A 9,092-nucleotide genomic window follows, 5' to 3' on the forward strand; every position below is an offset into this window, starting at 1 on the left:
TGTTAGCACCCGAAAGGCAAAGATAAGTGTGTAGTAGCTACGGACTGAGAATATCTACCAATCTAAAAGAATTTGGGGGAGAAAGTTTTACTAGAAACTACTGGATACAGCTTGGGGTCATGTTCTTTGGTCTCCTGCATCCCTCTCTCCGTGTCTCTAAGGAAGAATTCCCTGGCAGCAAGCATCATTACTTTTTGCTTTTGAGCTTCACAACTTGAGGATTTGCCCCTCTCCTGCTAAGTCAAACATCTGCCTATTGCCAAGGGTGAACTTTCCTGAACTCCCTGGTCCTGAGAGCTGAGAGACAGAAACTAGAGCACTCAGACTGCTGAAACAAGTCACATGGGGAGGGTCATCAGGTAATATGCAGAAAATATAAATGCATTTTTCTTTTTTTAACATTTTTTAATTTTTATTTTTTAGTTGTAGTGGAACACAATACCTTTATTTTACTTATTTATTTTTATGTGGTGCTGAGGATAGAACCCAGCGCCTCGCACGTGCTGGTTGAGCACTCTATCGCTAAGTCACAACCCCAGCCCCAAATGCATTTTTCTTTAAATCTAGTCATCCATAAACAGATGGAAGAACAAGGAAACAACCTCCAAGGCTTTCACGATTAATTCAATTATCCAACTCTGGTTCTCGACCTCCACTCTGGCATTCTGCTGCCTCAAGGCATAGACAGACTCCGTTTCCTCTAGTGTCCTCTCCATTTGGCCCTTTCTCCTTTCCCGCTCCAAATCACTTTCCAGGTATCTGATTTGCCTTTCGTACTCCTCTCTTATCTGTGCTTTCTCTCTCTCCAACTCTGCTCTGTACCGTTCTTGGACTGCTAGGACTTGATGCTGAATTTCCTCCTCAGCCCTCTGGTACATCTTATTGGTGAAGTATCTTCCCCCATTCTCCCTCACCACCTGCTGGACCAGGGTCATCAGCTCCACCCTCTGTGCCTCCTGCTCGGTCCTGTCGCCTTGTTGTTGAATGCACAGTAGCGATGATGGAACTTGGCCACCAGCTCTTGAATGCCTTCCGGATCTTGCCTTAAGTAGTCCTGGAAATCGGTGCTGTCCAAGTCATCTTTCCTAGTGAACAAGAGAATCATGAAACTTCTAGCACTGTCTCCAAACATTTGCAGGATCTTCCTTGTGGCCTTTTGCTCTTCCACAGTGTAACGGCCTAACGGGACCACCAGGACCAGAACATGAGGCCCTGGGGAGGTCAGGAGGACACAGCGAGCAATCTCCTTCTGAGTGTCAGCATCCTGTACCTCGGTGTCAAAAATGCCAGGAGTGTCAACAACGACGAGTTCACTTCCCTTCCACACACTGCACTTTTTCTCACAGGACTTAGTAACGGATTTTGCTGAAATGCCAGATTTAAATGCTTTCTCTCCAAGGATGCTGTTCCCTGTGGCACTTTTTCCTACTCCAGTTTTACCAATTAATACAATTCTCAATTGGGAAATTCTGTGATCTTGGTGTCGGGGCCCTGGGACATCAAGGAAATAGACACAGAGTTAGAATCTACCTCCGACAGCTTCCCATGCTCTCTCTGTTACAGGCTGTGGGCTTCTCCCCTGAGGCCAACCTGTCCCCACAGGGTCTACAGAGAGCCTTCTGGGCCGTTTCCATCCTGGACAACTGGCACATCCCTTGATCTCCCATTTTCACTCTCTTTTCAGGATTCCCTTGAGCTCCTTACTGTGACTACATGTGGCTTCCCAGCCCATAGAGGAAGATAAATGGTTTCAGAAGAGAACTATGAACTGCTGCTGAGAGCTATCCCAGCAAAGTAATTTAGGAAAGCACACAAAACTTGGTTTTGGAGGTTCTGCAGTGGGAGATTGATTTCCCAATTTATATTCCAAATGAAGCTCCCAGTACGGAGCCAGTAGCAGGTTACACAACTCATCACTATTTTATGGCAAAGTTTCCTATGTTTGAGATCCAGAATTGGGAGAAGAAAGAAATATATTTCCAAATTTCTATGTCTGAGAACACAGGGTAAAGGAAGGCAAAAGTTATCTAAGGAAAAATGTGGGTGGACATTCACATTGTTATTTAGTTAGCATCAGGGAGGAAGTCACCCTCCTTGGAATCTCCTGGGAGCACTGGCCTGCTGGCCATGGGCAAGGGGAGCAGGAAAATCACGGCAGGTAGAATGGAAGGGCACCAGCGCCCAGCTCCCACACCGCCCCAGTCTGCCAGTGTTGACAGTGTATGAATGGCAATCCATGGGCCGATTGCCCCACGTCATTCCCATCCCTGTGTGCACGCCTGTTTGGGATATGGATTTGCAGCTCCTCCCACTAAAAAGCAACTGATGAATCAAGATGGTCTAAGTGACATGCTTTGGACAATGCCACAATGGAATGCATAATTCAAGCAGAGACTCCCAAAGTGCTCCTGTACTGTGGTTCACCTTCTCTGTGCTCTTCCTGCAACTGCTGTGTGAAGACACCTGGACCGGCCTACTTGAAGACACCTTGGCCTGCCCGAGAGCTTGTTAACCACACACAGGTCCATGAAGCTATCAAGGCCGAGACCCAGAAGCTGGCTCAGACCCAAGAACTGTCCGCCTGACCTTCAGAACCAACTAAATAGTTGGTGTTTTAAGCTACTAAATTGTGGGCTAGGTTGATAAATCAGTTCAACTGACATAATCAATTACTATGGGTAAAAGAGTTAAGGGGGGTTTGTGATGTGCTGAGTCAGCCTGTTGACTTTGTTGGTCGTAGGGGACCCCAGCAACAGGCAAATCAGGGGCCTGGATGAAGGACTGATTACTCCCACATTTCTCCTTCTCAATCCCCCTCCAGGCTGAGGAAAGGAGCAGAAGAGCAACAGAGAGGCCTCGCCAGCTGTTGTGCGGTGTCTGTGCTGTGGGAAGCAGGGAGTAAGAAGTGGTGCTGAGCCCTGGATCTATGGGGGCCCCTTTCAGTTTCTCCCCGAAGTAGCTGTTATGGCCATCTCGGGAGGAAATGGAGAGGGTGGAGGGAAGGAAAAGATCTGGGTCAATGGAGAGAAATGAGGAGCAAGGCTGGGGACGTTGCTCTCCTGTTGAAGTGGGGACTGGCCATCAGAACCAGAGGGGTCCCCACCGCCCAGCCCTCTTCCCAGCGGCCAGGCCTGGGGCCCTGCGCACATCTCACCATAGCTGGTCCCTGGTTTGCTAGGGTAGAAATCCACATCATGGTACTGGGCTGCCATTATGGTTTGGATTCCTGTAGATAAAAGAAGAAAATCGCACAGTGTGGGGAAGGCAGAGGGACTGCAGCGTCTGATCTGGCTGTCAGTGTTTTCTCCTGCTGTAAACCTCTCCTCTGAGGGCTCCTGCCTCATTTCCAAAACCTCACCTCAACCCTCTGCTCTCAGTTTCACTTCTAGGTCGTTCTATCACCCCCCACACCCACAACACACACACACACACACACACACACACCCCTCAGCGCTTCCTGGGTGCTGGCTCCAGCCTGGCCCCTCTCTCCCTGGTGGGCTACCCTGTGGGCCTCTCACAGCCTCTGCAGGCTACAGACCCCCTGCTGCGTGTTCCAAACCTCCACCCTGCACTTTGGCCTCATTTGGCTGTTCCATGGGCTTCTCAGACAGAAGCTGGCCAAAAGGGAGCCCGGGTCCTCCACCTCCCACAGGATTCCTCTTCAGCCAGGGGCTCCCGCCAGACCCAGGGTCGAGTCCTACTCTTCTTTCCTCACCTGCATCCGCCCGCCCCGCATCCTGTTGATTCTGGCCCCAGATCTCAGAACTATTCCTGTCTCCCTGCTCCTCCTCTGCCACTGGTTTGCACGTATCACTTTCCTGACTGATCACCTTGTCTTCCTTCCCTTTCCAATTCCACCAGCTTTTAAAACTAAAATTTTACTTTTTTCTTTTCTTGCTTAAATCCCCGAGTTGCTGCCTACTGCCTTTAGAAAGCAGTTTAGATCCTCAGAATGACCCGGAAAGCCCTGCGTGATAACTTCCTTCTCTCATAGCTTTAGCCACAGCGGCTCCTTCAACGTCCCAGAACCCTCTGGATTCCTTCCAACTTTTAGCCCTTTGCAGACTTTTTTTCTCCCAATTCAGACCAGTGCCCAGCTCATTCCTGCGGAGCCCTCAGGCCTCAGAGGTCTTCCACACCTCACCCAGCGCCATGGCTGACCACAGGCCAGCGCTGGTGAGCTCCCTGGCTGTGGGCTCTAACTGTACTCCAGGGCCTTCTCATGTCAGAAGAGGAAGCTATTTGTAGGATGTTCTACTGCCCCCCCCATAAGCTTTGTGATGGGAAGACCATATGTCACCCCCCTTTTCTCTGGGGACAAGCATAATACTGGACAAAGGGTGGTTCTCAATAAATGTTTGCTAAATAAATGAATTGATCAATGATCCCTCAGCTTCTGGCCCCTCTCTGATCATTATATCCAACCCATGTCTACTCTGTAGAAATGACAATTCCTTCCTTGATGGTCAGCTCTTGGTGGCATAGAAGCTTGGTGTTCTTCTTTAAATGTTATCCTTCACTGCTACCTCTGAACATTTTGAAAAACTGTCACAGGTGCAGACTTGAGCCAGGACAGTTTGAAAATGCTCTTGTTAAGGACAAGGTCACCAGGCAGGGAGCCATAGATTATAGATTTGAAACAGAAAGTCAAGCACTTCTTTTTAAAAAAGGAAAAAGGGGGTAAGTATTTCTTTATTCTTTAGGAATAGAGAGGAAACAGCTTCCTGTAAACCTGGAAGCGAATTCATAGAACTTTTAAAACTAAGCTGAAACCACAGAGTTGATTTTGGTGATTGGTATTAGGAGTGGATATAGGAGGCCAGCATTAGGAAAACAGAGGGTTTCTGGCTGTTTGTGTTTTGTTTTGGGTACCGGGGTTCAACTCAGGGCCTAGAGGCACTTAACCACTAAGCCACAGCCTTTTTTAAAATTTTTGTATTTTATTTCAAGGCAGCATCTCACTGAGTTGCCGAGGCTGGCTTTGAACTCCTGATCTTCCTGTCTCAAGCCTCCCAATTGGCTTCTCCACATTTGGGATTATAGGTGTGTGCCACCACATCTGGCCTGGGTGTTTCTTAAGGTCCTGCTTTCCACACATGGGCTCTCTAATGCTGCTCTACTGACCCTAATCTAAATGCAAAACTAGGGGAAAGTGCTTTTGTGAGTCTGATGTTGGGTAGCTAAGTTCTCCTACTCTGCCTAAAGAATAAACACCCATCAGTCCCAGCTTCTCCTGAACTGCGAGTCACACAGGAAAGCATACCCCTTCTCCCCGCTCCTAGGGAGAGCTCATTTCTGGCTGAGCACAGGAAGGGACTGTCTCTGAGGCAGCAGGTCCCTAGCAGGCAGCTCTGAGCAGACAGTTAGTGGGGTCACAAGGCCTCCGACTACACAGCCTCTGATCCTGACCTGGGGGTCAGTTCTGGGGAGCTGCACACCAAGCTGTGCGCTTTACAGGTATCAATGTTCTTCCCACCAGCCCCTCAGGGCTAATTGGGTCCACTCACCCGACTCTAACCCTGGAACAGCCAAGTTTATTCCTAAATTCTACAACCAGGGCAGGAATAATTTATTTGTAAGACAAGTATCCTCTAAACAGTAACCCCTGAAAAAGACATCAATTTGTAAGGCTCAGCCTTCAAAACAGATTACAACCTCAAATCAGCAAAGACAGGAAACAGGAGCCAACAGGAAACATATTCTGAAAACAAGTTTGCCAAGTGGTTTAGGAAAAAGAGCCAATAGAGAGGTCCCCTCCCCACCAAATTTAACATTTTCTTTCCCAAAACAGACCCGCATTCCCTTACCTGGAAAACCTGGGTCTTGTACCCTTTTCTGAATTTGCAGGCAATGCTAAGCCAGGATATTGAGGAGGAGGAGGAGGAGGAGCAGAAAGGAAGTGAGGGGAGGAGCTATCTAAACTTGCTTGTGCAAGGGACCTGCACACCTTATTCCTCAATTGCACCAACAGAATTTTCTGTAATGATGGGATTGTCCTGTGTTGTCCAGTCCAGAAACCATGAGCCACATCTAGGTACTGAGTACTTAAAATGTGAAAAGTTGTGATTCGAGGTCTGAACTTGAAATTTTGTTCAACTTTCATTTTCATTAATTTCAATAGTCACATATGCCTAGTGGCTATATGCTGAACCTCACAAAGACTCTGCATGGGTCATGTTGTACAATTCTGGAAAAATCTAGATCAAAACCAGAGAGTTGCTAGTTATTCTGAAGGACCCCTGGGTCCCTGGATCTGCTGTTCAGAAAAGCAGGCCTCCAAGCCAGCATTTGCTCCTAGTACCTCAGTCCTAAGCACTGATGTGAGAGAAGGAACAAAATCCTGTTTTCAGCCAGGCATGGTGGTGCACCTCTGTAATCCTAGCTACTCAGGAGGCTGAGGCAGGAGGGTTGCAAGTTCAAGGCCAGCTTCCAAAACTTAGCAAAGCCCTAAGCAACTTAGTAAGACCCTGTCTCAAAATATAAAAGAGCTGGGGATGTGGCTAAGTGGTTAAGCACCCCTTGGTTCAATCCGAGTACCAAAAAAATTATAAATATCTATATCTTTTTCCATCCTTTTACTTTTCTTTTATGTTGTCTTTATATTTAGAGTGGGTTCCTTGTAGGCAGCACATAGTTGAGTCTTCTTTTAACTTGGGCAATTAGAACTTTTTTTTTTTTCATACCAGGGATTGAACCCAGGGGTGCTGAGTCACTGAGCACATCCCCAGCCCTTTTTATATTTTACTTAGAGACAGGGTCTTGCTAAGTTGCTCAGGGCCTCACTAAGTTGCTGAGGCTGGCTTTGAACTTAGGATGCTCTTGCCTCAGCCTCCTGAGCCGCTGGGATTACAGGCGTGTGCCACCACACCTGGCATAATTATCACATACTTTATGTGATTCGTGATAAATCTGTCATTTTACTATTTATTTTCTATTTGTCCAATGTAGTCTTTGTTCCCTTTTTCCTATTTTTTTTCATTATTTTGGATCGAATTTGTATGATTTCATTTTTATTTCTTTTTGCTGGCTTGTTAGCTACAAGTCTTTGTTTTGTTCTCTTCTCGGCGGGGGCTTTGGGGTTTAACTCCCCAAGTCCACCTTTGAGCACTATCAAACCTCTTCATGTATGTAGGAGTAAAGGAGAGCCCTTTCTTCAGTGACTTTGATTGTCTAGTTTCTCTGGAGAAGTGCTGAACTGGGGACCTCTGTGGGTAATTTTGGAGTCTTATTCATCTGCTGGCGCAGAATAATCGAGAAACCACACGTGTTGGGACACAGGCACTGCTTGCCATAGCCATCCACAGTCCCCCAGCTGTGGGTCTCCCAGACCCTCCTCTCCCCTCTTTTCACCAGGCCCCAGGATGTGGCCCCTCAGGGATTCAGACAATGAAAACAGAATCTTCTATTTCCCTGGAATCTGGCAGGTATTTTAAAAACTCCCTGTTGAGGAACACCGCCCCCGCTCAAAGGAGTTCAAGTTTGTTTTTCAACGATTTCTTCACAATTTGATGTCTTTCTTTGGAACCCATACTTTCCTTCTTCACACATATGTGAATATCTGCACCACTTTATGAGAAATTATATGCCAAACAGACCAGAGACGGTTTTCACAGCTCTTCCCCAGAAGGTCAGTGGTTTCAACTGATGTCAGTCCCTTTCTAGAACCTTCTCACGGTGCAAGGCTGAGGCTGCTGTGCAGGAAAACACCACCCCGTGCCCCACCACAGCCACTTCCTGTCTCATCTCCTTCACACACAGTTGTGGCCACCTCACAGGACAGAAAGTTGGGGTGCAGGGGCCACACCACGTATGCAGCATGGTGGTCAGAACAGACTGGAGACAAATACTGTGAGAGGGAAATTTAATCCCAGGGAGGTCTTGGAATTCTGAACTGGGCTCAGCATCCGTCTGGGGTGACACTTTGGGCTGATCTTAGCCACAGGGAAAAGGTTATGTCTCCCACAGGAGAGGAGACCTAGTCACGGACACCTGCTGTTCTGTCTTGCACCGAGTGGAACGACTGTACAATAAGGGGTACCAGCTGTATTTTATTTAGAATCCTGAGAATGGAGCTTTTTAAAGCCTCAATTGCTTTTAGAAAATGTAGCAGGTTTATTATCAAACTCATCAAGATAATTTTTGATTATTGCTTATTTTGAAACAACTGCAACTTGAAATGTGCATGAGGATGTGTGAATGGCCACCATGGTTCTGTGTGAATGCGAACACAGGAAAGCATTGTGCACGTTTTCTCTGGCTCTGTCTTACTTCCCTTAAACAAGAGATCAGGGATTGCAGAGGCAAGGCAATGGATGGGCACATGCTGACCAATCTGTAAATGGGTTAACGTCTATCTTAGACCACAGGCAGCCTCTTTCTGCAAACCCTCTTCAGGTGAGAATGGAGTGAAGGTTACAAAGCCCTGGTGTTAACGAGGACTTAGGTGTATGAGCATCACTGGTATGAGATTCAACCAGATTTCTAGAAGGCAGAGAGAGGTGAGGATGGGTGGGGCAGAACCTCCATATCAACATGAGCCCAGAGAAGCTGGAGCTGAGGTGGCCACAGAAGCTGAGTGTCCCAGAGAGGTCCAGGGTCTGCTGGCTGGTAGTGGGGATTAGTGGAAGATCTGCACATGAAACAGTAGGCCCCATGGTTCTCCCCCTCCCCCTAATTCAGGACCCCACATTCCAAGGTACCTTTTCCCAAGTAAATCATCAGAAGGTTCTTTTCTAAAGACTAAACCCTCCCCGGGAAATCCTCACCTTCTGGGACTCAGGGCTTCCTTTCCGTGGTGCCTGCACCTGTGCTATGGCCTCAGTAAAGTCTGCAGTGCACCCCTGCCCGCCAAGGAGCTTCCAGTTAGCTTCTCCAGTGATCTATTCTAAGTATGAAAAGATGACCAACCAGAGCTGACATGTGAAGACATATTACAGCATGAAAGAGAGAGAAGAGGTGAATTAAAGGGAAAAAATAACCCTGAAGAGAACTTCTAATTCAGGACACAAAACCAGGAAAAACCAAACATTCAACCTTAACTATGAATCCTCCCCCTGAAGTTAGCTAAAAATATTGCCCTGGTGAGCAGAAAA

The 9,092-nt window shown here is 47.4% G+C and overlaps 1 pseudogene across 1 annotated transcript; it reads right to left on the reverse strand.

Moving 5' to 3' along the window:
* Positions 1 to 540: 540 nt before the first annotated feature.
* Positions 541 to 5,830, reverse strand: LOC144251762 (GTPase IMAP family member 4-like; annotated as a pseudogene). Its single transcript, XR_013342744.1, has 3 exons — positions 5,808 to 5,830; positions 3,155 to 3,226; positions 541 to 1,491 (listed from the first exon to the last, which is right to left on the reverse strand). The product of XR_013342744.1 is annotated as a GTPase IMAP family member 4-like (transcript).
* Between the last annotated feature and the right edge of the window lie 3,262 nt (positions 5,831 to 9,092).

The sequence above is a fragment of the Urocitellus parryii genome, unplaced genomic scaffold (assembly GCF_045843805.1).
Source record: "Urocitellus parryii isolate mUroPar1 unplaced genomic scaffold, mUroPar1.hap1 Scaffold_196, whole genome shotgun sequence".
In the NCBI taxonomy this organism is placed as follows: Eukaryota; Metazoa; Chordata; class Mammalia; order Rodentia; family Sciuridae; genus Urocitellus; species Urocitellus parryii.